Source organism: Myotis daubentonii, chromosome 7, assembly GCF_963259705.1.
Source record: "Myotis daubentonii chromosome 7, mMyoDau2.1, whole genome shotgun sequence".
NCBI lineage: Eukaryota > Metazoa > Chordata > Mammalia > Chiroptera > Vespertilionidae > Myotis > Myotis daubentonii.
In genome coordinates, this window is record NC_081846.1 from 76,502,149 (window position 1) to 76,523,388 (window position 21,240).

A 21,240-nucleotide genomic window follows, 5' to 3' on the forward strand; every position below is an offset into this window, starting at 1 on the left:
TGGGAAACCCAGTCAGGGTCTGGAGACTTGGAAAATGGCTGGTGAGGAAAAACCTCCCACATATTTGGTATCAGAAGTATTGTGAGGCGAAAAATCTGTTTTCCTGTTAATGCCATCCTTAATTTACATGTCACTAGCCAGGGACTCCCTAAAGGCAAGGACTACATCTTATTTACCTCCTATCCCGTGCTGACCCGGAATAGATCTGTGATGTGTTTGTTCAATGAATGAATGAACACACAAATGAATTAATAAATGAGAGTCACTGTGCTGGGCATCTCATAGACATATCTTACTTAAGGTCTGACACACTTACCCAGCAGGGAAGGTACCGTGATCATGAAAGTGGTTTTCCCAGGGCAAGGCTTATCCACTGTATTCCAGGTGTGCTGACTGCTGCAATTTCCCCAAATGTGGGGCACTCGACTGCATAGTTTGTGATAGTGGGAGGAAAAAAAGGTCTAGCCTTTTTCATCATCAAGATGAAAAAGGTTAGGCAGACTTCATTTAGGATGACTAGCATGAAATCTGGATAAAACATTGGGGAAATGGGTATAATGTAGGAAAAAATTACATTATAATTTCAAGACGTATATGTACACTAATATATATATATAAAAGCCTAAGCTACTGTGCAACCATTCGACTGGTAGTTATGATGTGCACTGACCACCAGGGGGCAGACACTCTGACCAGTAGGTTAGCTTGCTGCTGGGGTCCGGCCAATCAGGACTGGGTGAGATGGGCCAGACATGCCCTGGAGCCCTCCTGCAGTCCCTCCCTGGCCCTGATTGTGCACCAGTGAGGTCCCTCACCTGGACTGCACCCTCTCACAATCCAGGACCCCTCGGGGGACGTTGGAGAGCCGCAGGCCAGGCTGAGGGACCCCACCAGTACACAAATTCTTGCACTGAGCCTCTAGTTTTAACCATAAAGACCATCCTATCTAATAATATACAAACATGGTAATTGACCATACCTTCACTATACCTCCTATTGGATAATCAGCATGATATGCAAATTAACCACCAACAAAGATGGCGGTTAATTTGCATACATAGGCTCCAAGCGGCAGAGGGAAGACTGAAGGCAAGCCGGAGCAGCGAAGATGGAAGACTAAAGGCAGCTCCAGCTGGAGCAGCAAAGATGGAAGACTGAAGGCAGCTCCGGGCTGGAGCGAAGGCCTGGGTCCCAGGTGCCGGAGGAAAACCTGTGCCAGCAGCCAGGAGAAGGGAAGGCCTATTGCATGAATCTCTTCATAAAACAGGCCTCTAGTATGTATATATTATTACTAGAGGCCTGGTGCACAACATTCGTGCACTGGAGGGGAGGGGTGTCCCTCAGCCCAGACTGTGCCCTCTCACAGTCCAGGACCCCTCAGGGGATGTCCGCCTGCTAGCTTAGGCTCCCCAGGGATCAGGCCTAAGCCGGCAGGCAGATATCCCTCTTGCAGTGTGTGGTTCTCGCAGTCCAGAATCCCTTGCTCCTTACTGCCCACCTGCAGCAGTGGCAGGAGATGCTCCCACCACCACCACTGCACTCGCCAACTGTGAGCCCAGCTTCTGGCTGAGCAGTGCTCCCCCTGTGAAAGCACACTGACCACCAGGGGGCAGCTCCTGTGTTGAGCATCTACCCCCTGGTGGTCAGTGCACATCATAGCAACCAGTCGTTCTGCTGTTCAGTCGATTTGCATATTATCCTTTTATTATATAGGATTTTATGAGAACAAAAACCAAAAGGTAATATGCAAAGAAGGTAAAATAATGGGATTCTAGGTGTCTGTATTTGTAATTCTATTTTCCAAATAGTCTTTTATTTTTTTCACCACAGAAGAAGAAAAGGGAAACAGAACTTGGAAGCTGTCTTGGCCTAGTGGTCACTTGCAGGACAGGGAGTCTCGCACCACAGGGCCCCTCTTAAGGGGCTGGGGGACCCTCCAGGGCTGACTTGGCACTGGAACAGGGAGGCAGATGGAGACAAATCACTTTTCCATGTAAACCAGAGGCTTCCCGGGTCAACACAGCAAGACCTAAACCTCTAAGACATTGACTATTCTGCATGCTGCCAGGTCTGTGGACAGAGGTTTTAAAAAACAATGAGCTTCAACGGTTACTCTGCTTTGTCTTTTCTGAGAGCATCCAGGGCCTTCCCATCACCTGCAAGGAGCCTACTCAAGTGTTAACAGGTATCAATCTAATAAATTGTGCAGCAAGCACCATTATTTTCTTCTTAGTCTATTTTACCTGCCATGCCTCCCAGGGAAGATTGGAAAATATGTGATAATTATAGATTGATAGAATGTGGGAGCAGGTTAGATATAAACCCATGTACTTGGCTTCCTCATTAGCCAGCTAAGCTGTGCTCAGTGGGATTCTTCTTTGCTCTTTAAGGAATTTCCTTGCTATAGAAATTGCCAGAACCTCACACGTACCGAGACAAGGGGCGGGGGGGGGGGGGGGTGAGGCTCTGAGGCACAACCTGAGTTACCCTCCTCACAAGACTCCCATCTAAATCCTGCGACTTCCACATGGACACACACGACTTCCCTGGCTGCCTGGTCCCCTACACGGTCTAATTTGGAAGTTAGTCAGCATGAAAGGACTTACTAGGAAAGGATCACTGGACCGTATTTGTCGGCACTCAGAAGAAATAAACGACCTTATCTTTTTTAAAAAATATATATTTTTATTGATTTTTTACAGAGAGGAAGGGAGAGGGATAGAGAGTTAGAACCATCAATGAGAGAGAAACATCGATCAGCTGCCTCCTGCATACCCCCTACTGGGGATGTGCCCGCAACCAAGGTACATGCCCTTGACCAGAATCGAACCTGGGACCCTTCAGTCCACAGGCCGACGCTCTATCCACTGAGCCAAACCAGTTAGAGCGAAACGACCTTTTTTTAAGGAATGTAGCAAGCTGTGGGTTTAATAGTAGTTTTTCTCACGAACACTAATGATAATAGCTCCCAGCAAAGAAACCACAGGGAAATGGGAATGGCGCGTCCGGGAACTTCAATGCTCTTCATGTGATTTGTCTAGAATGTTTAGGCAAAGGGAGTGAGGGAGGAGAGCTCACGTCAGGCACTGGGTGAAGGGCAGTGTGGAAAGCAGGTGGTGGCCCACAGTGCTTTGGGGCTGCTGCCTGGGTGATCTAAATGGATGATCTAATGGGTGATCATTGTGGGTGCTCTAAATGGATCCTACGTCTAAAAGAAATGGGAGGAGGCCACATAATCCACATTTTGAGGGTGAAACAGGCTAGTGAGCCAGGACAAGCAGAATAGGGAAACTGAGACAGTTAAACAGCCAACCAGTTTACGGCTAGCTGGAAAATTGCCTAACCAAGGACACTCAAGAATAAATGGTTACACTTCTCCCCAGCCAGAAGATAAATAGCTTACATAACCCTACTCATGGAGGCATAGCAGAAATCCAATTAGTGCCATTTGCCAACCACACCCAAGGACCAAGGAAGTTAAGGGAGTACATATCATTTTGGCTCATCAGCATAAAACTGATGAATATTCTATTGAGATCCTCCCCAAGACCTGCCCTAAACTCCCAGCCTTTCAAATCCTCAAAACGAAAGTCGTAGCTCTCAGGCTCTCTCCCAGAAGCACACCCAGGCCTTTCCCTTTCTCCTCTCCTTCCCCCACAGGCTGGGTCCTAAACTCTAAGGGACCCATGCGACTTGCAACCAGGAAGCAATGGGTAGCCGCAGCTCCTCCCGGGCTAACCCCTGCAACTCCCCTTAAGGCCCCCTTTCTCTGACTTCCTCTCTGGTTGCTTCTTCTGCCCTAGGCCCTTCCTTGTGTCACTGTCCCAGCTTTATTAAACAGCCTCTAAAAATCACCTCGACTCATCTTGTGAAATCTTTCCTGCAGGAAGTCAAGAACCCATATACTACCAGCGGAGACAGATCCCCTCGGGCCAGGTCCCCTTTCCCATAACAAGGGTGCAACCAGACTGTTCCAAGGTGGTCCTGTCACACAGCAATTCCAATGAGCATGATGGCACCCAATTCTAGCTGGGGCCCAACTCTCCCAGCCCTGACCCCAGCTCCCCCGTGGAACTGTGATAAGCAGCCGGTGGCTGAAGTCATGAAACCCAGGTTCTCCTGCCAGCTGTGCTGCAGGACTAACAGGCTGCTCTTCCACAGGACTTGCCTCTCTGTCCCCTTTCCCATCAGAAAATAGAGAGCAGGGAGAGAGCTGTGACCATCCACCGCATATGTGAAAAGAACCCACCAAAACCAGCCTGGTCTGGCCTGTCTGCGTCGTTCTTTTTTCAAAAGATATCTCAGGTTGGCTGAGCCAAACAACCGCCAGGCGACCTGAAAAGGGCACAAGGAAACAGAACTTGCCCTTGAAGGTGAGATCTGCCGATTAAAATGCAAGCCCAGAAATCATCCTCTAACTTATGAAATACAGCCTTCCCCTTACAGAAGAGCAGCACGCAGCCCATGTAACTCAGCAATAAAGTAATTAGGGAGGCATGCTCCCTCTAAAATGAAACCACCAGTGCTGTAGCATCCAGTTAAATTTAATTACCGCCTAATTTCCCTTACAATAGATGACCTAGTTTTTGGACAATATTCTCAGACAAGAGATTACGTGTGGGTGTAAAACCCTGCCCTCTCTAGAGAAGCAGAGAGACCATTCACAGGCTCACCTAATCCATCCAGATATAAATGTATGAAGGAGAGTGGATAAGATAACAGTCCCACTGAAGAAACACGCTCTGTTCTCACACAGAGGTCAAAGCAATTCCATGGAGACTTGGGAGCTGTTTGTCAGACTTGCTGCCCGCTTCCAGAGGGCAGCCTGGGACATTTAGATGAAGAGCTGGCCTGTGCATCTGCCCCATCAGCTGTTACCTGTGCAGACTTGGCCCACACCCCCAGCTCCCAGGCTCCAGGACTAGGATGGGGCATTAGTACAGAGCAATCCCACACTGTGGGGGCTACAGAGACTCTTAGAAAGTCCTGAGTCTGGCGGGAAAGGAGGGAGGGGGTCCACGGATGCTCCAGCTTGCTGTCCCTTCTCACAAAGTCATCTCAGGCTGAGCTGAGCTCAATGGATGGTGATGTGTGAATGACAATGAATGGTGACATGAACAATGAATGAGTGACACCCCAATCTCAGGCAGCCAGAACCAAGGACAAAGTCAAATGCTTCTTCATTCAATTTTCTCCATAATTAAAAGTGGGACACAAATAGAATGGGGGGACTTAAATATCTGACCCCAAAGAGCTAAGAGTCTAGGAGGGAAATACGCAAACAGACAATTTTAAAGGAGTGTAATTAATTCTATGGCAGGAGAGTACAGCATTTTACAGGTGGAAAGGGAATAGAGAGAGGAAGTGGGGAAGGGGAATCAGCATGACTTCCCAGAGCTCAGGACCTTGAAGCTGGATATAACATACAGGAAGGAAATAAGAGGTGTACAGGGTAAGGGGTGGAGTGGGAGAGTCTGGATGCCCAGGCAAAGATGTTAGCAAGTACAAATGCCTCCGGCAGAGAGAGGAAGCAGCAGCTTGAGGACAGGCATGGGGATCTGTGGGGGGACTGGTTGTGGGACAGATGAGGAGCTGACAAGCCAAGGCCAGTGGGTGCAGACTGTGGTGGGGGCACCCCATCCTGCAGCTTTGGGGTGACACTGAAAGGTGTTAGGTAGGCCAGTGACCAGTCCAGGTGTGTGTTTTAGAATAATTGCACTGAAATGGTATGATGTTTTGGGGATTACAAAATACAAAAGTTTGCTACTCAAGCCAATTATAGAACCAAAAAGGGGGATTGGTCCAAAAACTAGTGAGCTGTTGATAATGGTTGAAGGCAGGTGGCAGGTATATAGAGGTTCACTATACTATTCACTCTACTTTCACCTTGGTTTGAGGTTTCCATAGTAGAACTATTTTCATCTTATTGGATGAACTATTATTAAAATATCAGAAGCATTTATGTTAAATTCTTTAAAAATGTTATTTATCCTAATTTATTAGCCAAAAATAAGTGGGAGTGTGCTTGGATATTTTTTTCTACATTTAAAAAAAATATCATTGGGCCCGACTGGCATGGCTCAGTGGTTGAGCTTCAGCCTATGAAACAGGAAGTCATGGTTTGATTCCTGGTCAGGACACATGCCTGGTTATGGGCTGCATCCCCGGTGTGGGGCATGCAGGAGGCAGCCAATCAATGATTCTCTCTCACCATTGATGTTTCTATCTCTCTCTCCCTCTCACTTCCTCTCTGAAATTAATAAAAATATATGTTAAAAAATATATATCACTGGGCTGCTGAATGAAGAGTAAATTGAAAGGAAGGAGAGAGGAGGCCATTAGGAGGCTGAGCAGGGCCCCAGGATGGTGGTGGCCTGCACTGACACAGGAGTGCAGGAGATAAAGAGGTGGGTTTAAAGTGATCAGGAGGTAAAATGGCCATTGTTTGACTCAGCATAAATGAATTATGCATTCAGTCACTCCCTCTGTAAAGATTCAGGGCCACCAGCTCTGTCCACAGGACAGCCAGGGACTGGGGGAGGATGAAAAGGCAGGTCATGCCTGAGGCCAGACCTCAGCACAGTAATCTCTGAGAGCAATACGATGAGATAAGCTAAAAGGGCAAAACCAGTTTTGAAAGTAAAAAGTAAAAGCCATAAGTAAACGTTAGTTTAAAGCATGCTGGAATGAATACCAGTAAAATCGAAAAATGCTGCAAAATAAATTTGATGAGTTGAACAGTGCACACTTAAAATGTTAGAACTATAAAAGATAAAATAAACAGATTACATCATAAAAAATAGGTAATACAATAAAAACTACAGATGAAAAAGCAGAAGTAAATAATATAAGCTAATGGAACATATTAAAAAGATTAAATAGTAAAATAAAATTATTGAGGCTACATAAATTTTGTAAAAGCACATCCTAACTAAAGAGTAACAGGAGAAATACAGGCGGCTATGAAGACACCAGCACACAAGTGAGGTGCCGGGGCCACCTGGTCAACCTCACTCTGTCACCACTGTGAAGCACTCTGTGCCCAGCCACACCAAGAACTTGCCGGCCCCCAAATTTACCATGTTTCCTTTAAAGGACTCAATTATCCAACAGGGATGAATTCCACAGCAGAGGCCCCACCCCCATGGTGGCTTCTTATGGCTTGCCTCCCATTGGAGGTCCCTGGAACTCTTGTCTTTCATGTGGACATTGTCAGCTTTTCCCAAAAGGCACATAGGTAACAGCAGAGGTGCCGCCAACCCCCCCATCCCCCCATAGAATCCACTGCAATATGCAAGGAAGGAAACAGCAGGGCCATTGCATGACCTCAAAGAGGGAGCCTCCCACACCCCTGACTAAGGGGGGGCCAATGAAGGAGGCTTTGAGCCAAGGCTTCGAGGGTGGCGAGGCTGCATGGATGGAGGGAGAACAGGACAGGATTCCTGGTAAGGAAACAGGGTATGAGCTAACATACAGAGAGACCATTTCAGCCCTCCATCACAAAGGCTGTCCTTCCCCCCAAGTCCAGTGTGGAGCACATTCCCTAAACTCAATAGTGGGAACTTCACAGGAGCTGCTGAAAAGCCATAAGGCAGGGCCACTGATCCTGTAACGAGATCACATCTTTCTCCATGATGCAGAGACCAGCTCCTGGGCGTTCAGCATGCTCTCCAGCCCCCAGCTCCACGGGCAGCCCTGCATTTGCATTTTGCACAGCCGTAAGTGTGAGAGGCCATCACACTCTATTCTCTGAGAGAACATAGCCATTCCAGCTGCCTCTTCCATGAGCTCCTCCCTGTGAAGCATTACACTCCTTAGCGAGCATTTGCCTAAGCCAGTAGTTCTCAACCTTGGCTGCACATTAGAATCACCTGGTAATCTTTTTAAAATCCTGATTTCTGGGCCTCATCCTCTGGAAATTCTGTTTCTTAGTTACTAATGTTGTGTCCCCACCCCATAACAAAGAAACAGAATTTCTGGAGGGTGAGGCCCAGAAATCAGGATTTTAAAAAGATTCCCAGGTGATTCTAATGTGCAGCCAAGGCTGAGAACCACTGGCCTAAGCTCTTGTAGGAGCCAATGTTCAGGTGTCAGCCATTGGGATTATGTAAATCATTACACAAACTTATTACTACCAAGCCAATTGCTGGCCTTTTATTTTTTCAGTTCCAGGGAAAGCAGGGACCGTCTTTGCCTAAACTTCACAGAAGACTTCAGGGGAGGTTCACCAGCTATTCAACCTTGCATTCATCTGGAAGAAGGTAGGATGAAATTCCTCCTGTGTGTTCCCAGAAATGCCAATAACACAGACACAGAGAGCAGAGTGAGTGTAGGACAGCCTCGCTGTAACCAAATGTTTGTGTCCCACACCCCAATTCACACGTTGAGATCCTATCCCTCTGTGATGATATCCTAAAGCACGCCTGCCACCACAATAGAGGGCCCCGATCCCATAGAACTGTAAGAGAAAGCTTTTTCTAAATGTTCATGAACCATAAGACTAATCACTTTTTGTCGGAGGCAGGACCAATTCAACTGAGGATTCCTACAGCTAGTGAACCACTGAGATAAACATTTATTTCAAATAACTTGCAAATCCTAAAATAATTGCAAACAATCATTTCTCTCCTTTTTATCCCATGGAGAAATCAGCAGAGGGTCAGGCATGTTAGACATTTCTGGTTAGACATTTTGGAGTCAGCTTATCATGCTGCAGTGTTTGGGGCCAAGTTCACCTGGGATGTCCCAGGGATGGGGAAAATAAGACATTGGGGGGAGGGGGGGTTAGCAATCTGAATCTGTGCCGGTAACCTAATGGACAGTCTTGATAGCCTATAATTAAGTCAGTGCTGCTTTCTCCACAATCTGGTCTTGCAGACCTGTTTACCTAGGTACTCCCATTTTCCAGAGGCCATAAACCATGAACAATACACCACCCCTGGAGGGGGTTATCAGCGCTGGCACCAGGCCAGGCCTTTAGGTGTGGTCTCACGGCCCCCACCCCAACACACGGGGCTTTATGCAAGGCCTGCGAAAGGGCCAGAAGTCCCATCCATATCTGGGGGACAAAGAAACCAAAGGGTACACTGTAAAGGGAGAGCTTCCTCCATATTGGTTTGCTCGGGATTTGAAGAGAAACAGTCTTCCCTGAGTCACTGTCCTAATACATGCGAAACATCTGAAAATAAGTGGGTTTTCCCCGTATCTCCAAGTACTCCTGTGTATTTTTCGGTCGCCTGGTAAATTCTGTAACACCAGCATGAAAGAGCGCCACAGACCTAGATTGCCTGCAGCTGTTTAGATCATCGGTCACCATATTTTCCCCTTGACTATATGTACATCCACTGAATTCATAGAGCTACACTCAAGTGTTTCAATTTCACCAACATTTACTGTCGGGGTCCAGCCCCAGCGGTCCAGGGGTTCTCAGAGGTATGGACGCATCAAACATATGTAGAATATTTTTATGTGCAAGAAGGAACAATGCTGCATCTAGGAATGCTAACGTGAGTAAGATCATAACATAGGAGCCAATGAGGCTAGAAGAACTGTGTATGAAGACAGTTCCCTACATATACTGGGCCTTCAGCAAGTACCTAAGCACTGTCGTTGCTGCCTTCAAAAAAACTTGCAAATGAGTAGATACATCTTGAACACTTTAAAAATCCTAAAAATGCATGTATAAAAGTGTTCAAGGATCTTTCATTCAGCTGGGGAGACAGTATCTAATATGGTTAAATGTGTAACCAGTGTGTAGTGTGATTAAAGTATTAAACCAAACAAGAAATAATACCTGATTGTACACAGTTGCCATGAAACTAAAAGGAACTTTAAGTGCAATATGCACAAATTCATAGGAGAAAGAGATCACAACTGCTAAAAGTCCATGTATCCTCCACTCACTGACACATATATTTTAATTCAAAGGGAGGGAAATTACTCAAGTTTCTTGAATACTTACTCTTTTCAGGCTTTCTACAGACATGATTTTTACACTTGATCTCATTTCCCCTGCATAACTATATGAATTCAGAGTAATTGCATCATTTTAGAGATAAGGAAATGAAAGCAAGATCTAGTCGTTTACCTGCAGAGAGAGAACTATAACTAAGTGGTGAAGCTGGACTCAAATCCCAGTCTCTCTGTCTCAAACCCTGCTCTTACACCAGATCACATGCCTCCCTTAAAACTTCTGGTGAGCCGTGGAAGAAGGCACTAATAGGCATGCCGTTATGAGAATAGTCAATATGTTAGCATGTTCAATATGAACACAGGTGCTGCCTGATCAGTATCAAATTGAGACGTTTTACTAAACAAGGTGTGTCCTATTTTATTTTCTACAGTCCCTGCAGGATTTTGATGCCAGTTTTAAATGTAGAAAACCCCGAGACAATTTAGAGGACCAGTAGCTGGATGCAAAGGTGTTCCTATTTCTTGCATCAAGCCCCTTCAATACACTCCAAACCTATTTGCATTGTGCTCATATAAGTGACTGAAAAATTAGCATTTCCATTTGTTTGGATTAATCCTTTAAAGTGGTTGCTCAATGAGTATTTGATGTTGGGTGAGTAGGTGATGGTGATGATACCTCGAGTTGCTTTCTTTCAAGTCAAGACCCACTGGCTCTTTCCAATCAAACAGAACACACAGGTGTCCTATCAACAGCTAGAGAACACCCTGTAGTCATCAAGAAGCCACTTATTTTGAAACTAGAGGCCTGATGCACGAAATTTGTGCAAGAGTAAGCCTTCCTTCCCCCGGCTGCCGGCACCAGCTTCCCTCTGGCACCCGGGACCCGGGCTTCCCTAGCAGCCCCAGCTTCATCCAGAAGGCTGTCTAGAAGGACATCTGGTTTAATTAGCATATTATACTTTTATTATTATAGATGCCAAACATTTTCTTTATAGCACTTTAGTCTCTGTTCAGGATGCCCTGTCCAGAGTACCAGATTTAGTGGTTCAACTGTTTTCTGTTATGTTATGACTAGAGGCCTGGTGAACGAATTCATGCACCAGTGGGGCCCCTCAGCCTGGCCTGTGGAATCAGGCCAAAACCAGCTCTCCGACATCCCCCAAGGGGTCCCGGATTGCAAGAGGGTGTAGGCCAGCCCGAGGGACCCCACCGATGCACCATTAGGGCCGGGGAGGGACGTGGGAGGTTGGCCTGCTGGGGAGGGACCATGGGAGGGTTCCAGGGTGTGTTCAGCCCATCTCGCTCAGTCCTAATCAGCAGGACCCCAGCAGCAAGCTAACCTACCGGTTGAAGCATCTGCCCCCTGGTGGTCAGTGCACGTCATAATGACTAGTCAACCAGTGGACTATCTGACCCCTGGTAATCAGTGCACATCATAGCAAGCAGTTGAGTGGCCTTAGCATATCATTAGCATATTACACTTTGATTAGTTGAACGGATGACCGAACACTTAGCATATTAGGCTTTTATTATATAGGATGTTCAAGACTATATTGTCAAGGTGATGACTCAGAGGGACAGGAGTTTTCAAATCAAGCCCTCAGGACTTTGAATTCCATCTTTCTAGTCATCGTGAGGTGATAGGTATCTCAAGATAACTACTTCAAAAGCTGAGAAAACTTTGGCACAAAAAGTGAGCTAGAGGGCACTCAGTGGCCAATGAATATATTGGTCCCCTCCATTCATTCACACAGATCATGCATGAGGAGACAAGAAATACTGAGTCCTAAGGCTGGATGGGGGCAACCTCTCCTGTGGCTCCATGTGCAGCGTTCATCTAACCAGAACCTTGGCTGTGGTCTAGAAGCACCCAGTACTGAGCTGGCTGGTGTGTGCTCAGGGACAACAAGCGGGCCTTACCTGGAAAGAACTCAACTTTGGCCTCTGAGCAGCAAGAAGGGCCCCTGCTATCTCCTGAGGAAGACGAAACTTTGGAGGTAAAGAAAATCCCAAGGAGATATGGTGAGCAGAGGAAGAACGTCAAGATCAGAAGGCACAGCTCCCAGGACTTGTCTGGATCCACTGAAAGGGTCAAGGAGCTCCGTCCTCTTTCAGGAAGAACCAGGCACAGAAAAGCAAAATAGTCTTCTTACCCCTGAGAACAAGCAAGAAAAGTATTTGTTGCCCATCTCCCTCCCAAACTAAGCCAACTACAAGGTCAAGAAAACAATTTCAAAAGCTATATGTTCATTTGGGCGCAATTACAAGTGTATAATTGATGTAACATATTGAAAATGATTGCCTATTTCCTTTTTTTCCTTAAGCTTGGCTTTGCTTTGATAGTTTTATATTAACTGTCTTTGAGTCTGTATTTGCCTCCCTGAAAAAAAAATCATTATGCTCAGAAAATGTTCTATTCTATTATTTCTTAAGGAACTAATACCATTTTTATAAATGGCCATGATTAAGTCATACACTGGTGCTTTTGTTCAAGCTCTTTCTCTCTCTCTCTTCTCTCCTTCCTGAGCTTATTCTAATCTCTGACTGCAGCTTGTAAACATCTGTCTAGAATTGATGAGATGACGCCGTTGGGGGTTTGGGTCAGCTCAGCAGCAGAGACTGCCACGCTTAGGAGCAGAGTACCACCGATGTAAGGTAAAAACTAACAAACTAAAGTGCAGTAGAGGGAAAGCCTCACAGGTTAATCCCTGTAAAGCTTCCCTTCACACAAAGCTGAGACTTTAGGAGAGAAATGTTGAAAGAAAACAATTACAAGAATATTAATTTATATGTGTTATTAAAACACTCGAGGTACTGAAAGTAGGGAGCTTTCTGAGATCCGTTTGAAATGTAATGTGCCAGAGGCTCCCCCTAAGTGTCCTCAAGCCTGCCTGCTCCTTCTCTGCTGCCACGAAAGGGTAGAATTTGACCCCACATATTGCCTCACCCTTGCACCTCTGCAGAAATTCTTGCACCCAGAGATTTCAGTGTTTTCACAAATATAAATTAACGAGCCTCATCATCACTTCTCTCCACCGAGATTCCTTTAAGTAACACAGAACTTTACCTCTATGGCCTACTCAAGGTCACCTGAGAAGTCCTTGGTGTAGTCTGGCAATGGGTATCAAACGTGTGAAAACACCTGGCAGCCTCATGGCAGGCCCAGATGCATTGCATCCTTTGGCAAGTACCACTGGAGGGAGAAGCCATCTTCTTTAATCTGTACAGCAAGGCTCCCACCTGTTGGCCTTTCCTCAGCCTCACCAAGCGCCCACATGCCTGGAAATCCAGACCTCAGCCCTACTCTTTCCTATCTTTTTTTAAAATGTCTTTTATTGATTTGAGAGAGGGATAGAGAGAGATATCAATGTTAGAGAGAATCATTGATTGGCTGCCTCCTTCATGCCTCCCACTGGGGATCGATCCTGGAACCTGGCATGTGCCTTGACTGGAATTGAACTGGCAACCCTCTGGTTCATGGGACAACACTCAACCGACTGAGCCACACGGGTCAGGGCACGCCTTCCTATCTTATCTGCCCCCAAAGCTGAGTGAGGACAGAACCACCTCAAACTGCAGCTAATCTTCCCTTTTAAACAAAAGTGAACAAACCTCAGGATCAGAATCTTTGAATAAGAAATGGCTTTTGGCTAGAATTTGATATTATGTTAATTATATTTATTTTATGCTTTTACTTGTGGCAAATTCAGATAATTTTCCAGGTAGGACTGGGATATAGAATTTCATTTTCAATTAATCTTTTGAAGTAAGAAAGATAAGATTTAAAACATATATGACAAAGGTCATACACAGATTTTTGGCCAAAAAGCATGAAGTTAATGTACAAATGACTGAAGTTTGGGAAACTGAGCCAGATGATTCCCAGCCTGCTTCTGAGCCTACCTGGAGGGTCCACATTTTTTGGAAAATATTTATGTAAAATTAAATTAAAATAATTTATGAAAATAAATGTCATATGTATGTATTGCTTTTGTTTATTTTGCAATCGTTTTCTCATAATAAAGATTACTTATGTTTTTTTATTGGAATATGACCCTGGAAAAATCATAAAGGCATAAAGATATGTAAAACACAGAATACCACAATTCAAGGAAAACCATTTACTCTGTGAGTTGTTTTTCTTATTTTGTAATTTTAGAAATATAATTTTGAATCTCAAAATGTTAATACATATGTACCTCTGAATTTACATAAGAGAAATAAAAGGGATATGGTTTTGTTTATTAAAAACAACAATAGAATGATTTTAAGTATCCCTTGTGTACTTAAAAGTTTAATTTACTCAAAATTTATATACATGTAATATTTAGCCCCATACTTATCTAGTAATTTAAGCCACATCTTTACTAAATAAAATTTCATTTTATTTCAATAAGCTATAATGAAATGAGTGAAGTTTCCTTTTGGAAATTATGCATTTAAACCCCTGCTTTTCTTACTTGCCAGGGACATATACTTTCCACACTTTGCCTTTCTACTATGGAAGAGTAAAAACGTAGTTGAACCTCAGAGGGAAGGCAGGGGAGGGTGGGTGGGTGGGAAGAGATCAACCACAGAACTTGTATGCATATATGCATAACCCATGGACACTGACAATAGGGTGGTGAAGGCCCAGGGCAAGGGGGTGGGGATGGGCTAGAAGAGGTCAATGGGGGTAAAAGGGGACATATGCAATACTTTGAGCAATAAAAATTTTAAGAATAAAATAAAAATGTAGCAAATTGAGCCCTAACCAGTTTGGCTCAGAGCGTCGGCCTGCGGACTCAAGGGTCCCGGGTTTGATTCCGGTCAAGGGCATGTACCTTGGTTGCAGGCATATCCCCAGTGGGGAGTGTGCAGGAGGCAGCTGATCAATGTTTCTCTCTCATCGATGTTTCTAACTCTCTATCCCTCTCCCTTCCTCTCTGTAAAAAATCAATAAAATATATTTTTTAAAAAATATAGCAGATTGAGCTGCGTTCTAAGTTTCAATCATAGGAAACAACTTTGGCTCTATTGCCCTACTGAGCCAACAGGTATAGGGAGACAATTATCTACTTATAAAAATGGTACAGGTGTTGAAAATACTTATTTACATTCTTTTTCCAAAGCAGAACGTCAGCATGGGATACCATTATTACCTTAACCACAAACAGGCAAGCTGGTTAGAAAACAACTCCAACACGGACAGTCGTTGGTATTATCTGTATGGTCTCATGAGGAAACAGGCTCAGAAATGTTCAGTAATGTGTCAGGCTCGCACAGTGATGGGACTAGGACTCAAAACTGCGTGTCTGAGGCCAAATGTTTCAGTGCTTTTCTCCTACAGAACGGAAAAGAGTGATACGGCCTCAAAAAGGCGGCATATATGAGAACGGAAAACGCCAATAGTGCAGATTCAGATTCCCTGTTTTAGAATAAATACCTTCAGTTTTGTTACAGCTGGCATTCAGCATTGTTTTGTGTTAGTTTCAGGTACACAGCAGTGGGCAATCATGTACCTCACAAAGCGCTCCCCGATATTTCCTGCACCACCTGGCGCCTACTGGTAGCCGCAGCCATGTGTCCTGCTCCCAGTGCCTCCATCCATCAGCCTGCGGGCTCTGGGTGGGCTGAAGCGAAGCGGGCTCCTGGGCAGTGCCAGGAAGATGGGGAAGCTGGTCGCTGCTCACCCCCTCTCCCACTCCTGGAGAGTTCCCTCTGGACACTGGGGGGAAGGGGGGATGAGCAGGCAGAATGGAGCTGGCCTTCCCTCTCTCTCCGCAGGCTTTTCCCTGTGTTGCTGAGGTCTTACGCGGACGCCGGCGCTCTCCCGGAGCTGTTTCTGCTCCTGGACAGCTGCCTAATGGTTGATCTGTGTGAAGGGACCGAGGCGGGGGTTCCCTCTCCCCACCTGGTGACATCTCCTCCCTAACAGGGGTTCCCTCTCCCCACCTGGTGACATCTCCTCCCTAACAGGGGTTCCCTCTCCCCACCTGGTGACATCACCTCCCTAACAGGCTTGGGGAAGGAAGGGACCATCTATTCCCCAGCCCCTGTTCCCTGACAGATGTTCAGTAAGTTAAACCCAGGAATGAGGGATTGATCAATGTAACAGAATGATACATTTTTAAGGCAAAAAAAAGAAAGAAAGAAAAATCTCATAGAAAAACTTCTCTTTCCAATCTTGTCTCTAGTCAGCCCAAATGCCTCTGCTGGTCATCGAAATCCTTCATTTTCCAACTGATCGCTCTGGCAGCAACCTGACCCAGCTTCGCCCCCTCCTCCTGCTTCCGCACCCCTCCCTGGAACTCTGTGGTCTGCAAAGGGCTTTACTAACCAATTAGTGCCCTGGTGCCTAAGAGTGAAGCCCCCTGGTGTCAGGCTGGCAAATGGGTGGTGCTCCCAGGTAGACGGATCACGCCCACACCCCACTGCTTGGACCAGGCCCCCGCGGACCTTCAGGCCTTCTCCTGGCTGCCTGGCCTGCCATCTTCCGCACCGTTACCTGACTGCAAAGGCCCGGCGGACTCTCCCAGAGCCGAGGTCCAGATTTGGCGGGCTTACGCTCAGCATGCGGGATCCACAGACTCATTATGACCCAGAAGGTCGTTCGTTCAGTAAAACCACAAAAGCATAAATGAAAAGAGAAACCAAAGAGCCACAGGGCACCAAAGTATATAAAGCAGCGGGAGCCACGCACACTCCGGTCCCATTAGGAACATAGGAGGTGATTAAAGGGAAACACAGGCCGCTTTAATGCTTCCACGTTGTAACAGCTGCAGTCTCCCCAGAATCCTCGTTCATGGAAATAAATTCACTTATCGCCCGCAAGCGAGGCTAGAAGTGCGTATGTAAAGGGCCCGCGCCGCTCTCTCAGTTGTTCAGACGATCGTATTTATTAAGCCCAGGTCAGCAGTTCAGTTCTCACGTGGTAGTTTTGCCAAGGATGGCTCCATGCTCAACCCCCCATCTCCCCGCGCCCAAGGTCAGCCGTCCCTCCAACCAGCACTGGCTGTAGGTGTCACGGGTTTGGAAAAGCAACACAAAACCTTTGCGTTTTAAGATATGGTGAGGAACCCACAGCAACATCGCTTTTTTATATCATGTTATGCACTCAGTTCCCTCCCCAAATGCATACAGTCTGTGAAGCGCTAATACCCAGTCCCTCGGAATGTAACTTCATTTGGAGACAGGGTCTAAAGAGCTAAGTTTAAAGAGGGGTCATTATTCCAATATGATCAATGGACCCTCTTACAACATGATTGGTGTCCCTTGGAGAAGAGGAAATTCGGACACAGGCAGAGGGAAGAGCAGGTGAGGACACAGAGGAAAGACGGCCATTTACAAGCCAAGGAATGAGGCCTCAGAAGGAACCAATCCTGCCCATAATGTCAGCCTTCTCGCATGCAGGACTGTGCAACAATACATTTGTGTTGTTAAGCCACCCAGTCTGTGTAAGACCGTTGTTGCAGCCCTAGCAAACTACCACGCCGCATTCCCTGCGACTAACTTTGCAACTCCAACAGAGCAGCAGTTTTTGTAGGTTTGGATCTCTGCTGTATTCCCAGTGTCTAAAATAATGCCTGACACAACATCGCCACTCAATAAACATTTATTGAAAAAAAGATTAAAGACTTACAGGACATCAGTCTAAAATGCCATTGCTGAACTCTTTTCCCCTTCCCCTCTAACTCCGCTCACATCAAATCTTGGTTATACAGGGGTGGGCAAATGTAAGGTGACAGTTATTCCTATGGAAAATAATATAATAAATAATAAGTAGCCCTCGCCTGTTTGCTCAGTGGGTAGAGCTTCGGCCCAAGGGCTGAAGCATCCAGGGTTTGATTCTGGTCAAGGGTACCTACCTCAGTTGTAGACTTGATCCCTAGCCCTGTCAGGGTACATGTGGGAGGCAACCAATCGATGTGTCTCTCTCACATCACTGATTCTCTCTCTGTCTCTCCCCCTCCCTTCCACTCTCTCTGAAAATCAATGGAAAAATATCCTCAGGTGAAGATTAACAAAACAATAATAATCTATATACATAGAAGCCTAAGCGACCATTACTACCAAAAGACAGGAACAACTGGTCGCTATGACACACACTAACCACCAGGGGGCAGACACTCAATGCAGGAGCTGCCCCCTGGTGGTCAGTGCGCTCCCACAGCCAAACTCCCCCTGGCTGGCCATCACAGATTGCCAGATCAAGGCCTGCTGGCCAACCTCCCTCAGTCCCTCCTGCCCCACTCCCCCCACCCCAGTGCACAAATTCGTGCACCAGGCCTCTAGTTAATAAATAATAATACAAAAATAAACTCTGGCCCTAACCAGTTTGGCTCAGTGGATAGAGCGTTGGCCTGCGGACTCAAGGGCCCCAGGTTCGATTCCGGTCAAGTGCATATACCTTGGTTGCAGGCACATACCCAGTAGGGAGATGTGCAGGAGGCAGCTGATCAATGTTTCTAACTCTCTATCCCTCTCCCTTCTCCTCTGTAAAAAAATCAATAAAAATATATTTTAAAAATATAAATAAATAAATAAACTCTGTGTTTCACATACTCACAACTATAAACCTACTTTTGTCCCCCTCCCTGCTGTATCTTTTTTAAATGATTCAGAGAATTTAAACCACCGCCACCTGCAATGCGCCATGCCCACTCTGGGCCAGCAGGCAGATGTGATGCGCAGTCCAATCAGATGCACGTGCATTCATGAACCTGCTTTTCCTGGATGCGCACCAGCTGGTGTCGGGTTCTGACCTGTCAGACACAGGGGAAGCCATGCTCTTTGTTCGGTTTGGCTGCAGCAAATCCATAGGATAGAGTCACTTCCAACCTCAAAGATGAGGAACTGCCCGGGAGCTGAAACTCACCCAAACGCCAGCCTGTCCATCAGCCAAGGGAGCTTCCATCAGTGGTTTCCTCCGTCACTCCCTCAAACCCAGAGAACCCTCCCATTTAATTCAGCAAGTATTTATTGAGCACCTACTCAGTGTTTAGCAGCATGTGAAGCAAAAGGAAGTGGGAGAAGGGATGTAGAAAGCAACGGCCTACCCCTCAAGCTCAATGATATGGTGGGAAGCCAAGGCTGAGATGCAAAAAGAAACCAAGGAAGCGTGTGGCCTGGAGACAGCAGGGAACCTGGGTGGGAGTCAGGAGACCCGCGGAGTGTGGGCGAGTTCACTGCCCCCTGCAGCCCTAGGCCTCTCATCTGCACAATCGGGAGGGTAAGCAAGGCCCTCCAGAAGGTCTCCACCAGTCTATGGGCTGTAATGAGACAGGCTGCCTTGTTGAGTTGCAAGGACGAGAGACCCAGCAAGTTACCTCCAGGGAGGGATGGGTGAGGAAAGTTACTGTCAGATGCACAGGGGCTGGACATGAACCTGGAAACCCAGGCACAAGCAGCTCTGGGGTCAGGCCTTCCTCCCACTCTCCCCTGCCTGGCACTTCTGACTGGCTCTTTGATCTGCACAGTTCTCTTCTCTCTGCCAACGTATGCACAGTTTCTCCCTCATAATCTCATCTGACATGTGGCTTTGGCCGTGACTCTGTCCCGACTCTGTCTCAGCAGATCAGTGGTAAACCTACCCCCAGGTTTAGCAGTTAGGATTCCTGAGAAAGAACATCTGAGCTCTCATGTTCATCTTCTATACCAGTTCTTAACCATAACCCACCGCGGCCTGGTGATGCCTGTGTCAGGCCCCAGCCTCAGACTACCAGGCAGATGGGTCGGAGGCACAGGGCCCCCCTGGCACTAAGCCCAGCAGCTGCGGCTGCAGAGGTGATGGTCGGGCAGCTTCCCTTACAAGGGGGCATGGGTGGGTAAGAATTTGGTGGTCGAAGGTCATAATACACGGTACAATAAACACGCGCCTGACAAAGGTACGTTATCCAGATGCAGGTTGGCTTGCCCCATAAATGATGGTATTTTATCATCTCTACCAGTGATGGTGAACCTGTGACACGCGTGTCAGAGGTGACACGCGAACTCATTTTTTTGGTTGATTTTTCTTTGTTAAATGGCATTTAAATATATAAAATAAATATCAAAAATATAAGTCTTTGTTTTACTATGGTTGCAAATATCAAAAAATTTCTATATGTGACACGGCACCAGAGTTAAGTTAGGGTTTTTCAAAATGCTGACACGCCGAGCTCAAAAGGTTCCCCATCACTGATCTATACCTTCCCTCCTTGCACCCGTAATCAGACTGTACCGGGAGGTGTCTAGGCCAGACTTAAACCTTCTGAAGATGGGGAAAGAAATAGCTCCACAGCCATAACTAATCCTAGGGCTATCCCACTGCTGGGTCATGCTTCTATATATAGTGACAACTGGGATCCGGCAAAGACCCCTGGATTACAAATGAGAAGAGTCCTGGGCCATTTGTGTGACCTTGAGAAAAATTACTTAGCCTTCTGGACCTCAATTTCTCACTTGTGAAATGAGAATACCTTCCCCCATGTCCTTTATAGAATTATAATGAGAAACAAAGAAGAAAACATATTAAAATTGCTCTTACAAGCAGAAAGGTACACCTAAAGAAATTATCAATAACTTTAATTAAGTCAGAAAACCCAGTCTATATTTAGGCACAGAAAAAAAAAAAAAAAGACTAGAAGGAAATACACCCAAATGGTCAGGTAGCTCTAGTAGATAACGGCAATTATCTCTAGATGGTAAAATATGTGATTTTCATTTCTTCATTCTATTATCCTATTGCTTTCAAATTTTTCCATAATGTAAGTGTGATAGCAGAAAAACACTCTTAGAAAACCTGTGTGTCCGTGAGATCTCAGTTTCTTCCTGGGCTGTGTTAGCTGCAGACATTCCACTGTTGTTTCTAAGTGTCTGGCTTAGGGGCTGGGCGAAGGAAATAAAAGGTCGTCAGCTGCAGACCAGTCGTTTCTGCCGCGTGCTAGGGCCCCTTTGAAAGGGTCCGACAGGAGGAGAAGGCGGAAGCCCTGCGGCTGAAAGGGTGCTGAGACAGATGCTGGCATTTCGTTACCGCTCTCCCTGCTCCCTGCGAGTAAGACTTCACTCGGCCTTTCTCTTCCATCTCAACTGGGAAATCCATGTGATGTTCTAGTGAAAACTACTAAAAAGGAAAATAAGACGTCCTCAGATCCTCCAGGAAAGAGTGTGGTGTGGAAGGTTAGTGCCAATGTCATTTACAAAGGGGTATTGCATACTGGACCCAGTATGTCCTCGGTGGTCATCCGGCTGACTGGTAACAGAAACGAACACTTGCATCCCTGAGTTAAATATCTCCAAGTCCCCACCATGTGCCAGGTGCTATGCTTCCTGCAGATAAAGGTGACAACGACAAGCCCAGGCCCCCGC

At 46.2% G+C, this 21,240-nt stretch overlaps 1 non-coding gene across 1 annotated transcript; it reads left to right on the forward strand.

Moving 5' to 3' along the window:
* Window positions 1-308: 308 nt before the first annotated feature.
* LOC132238996 (U1 spliceosomal RNA) lies at window positions 309-472 on the forward strand. The gene has a single exon (XR_009453954.1). It is a non-coding gene; the product is annotated as a U1 spliceosomal RNA (small nuclear RNA).
* The last annotated feature ends 20,768 nt before the right edge of the window (window positions 473-21,240 follow it).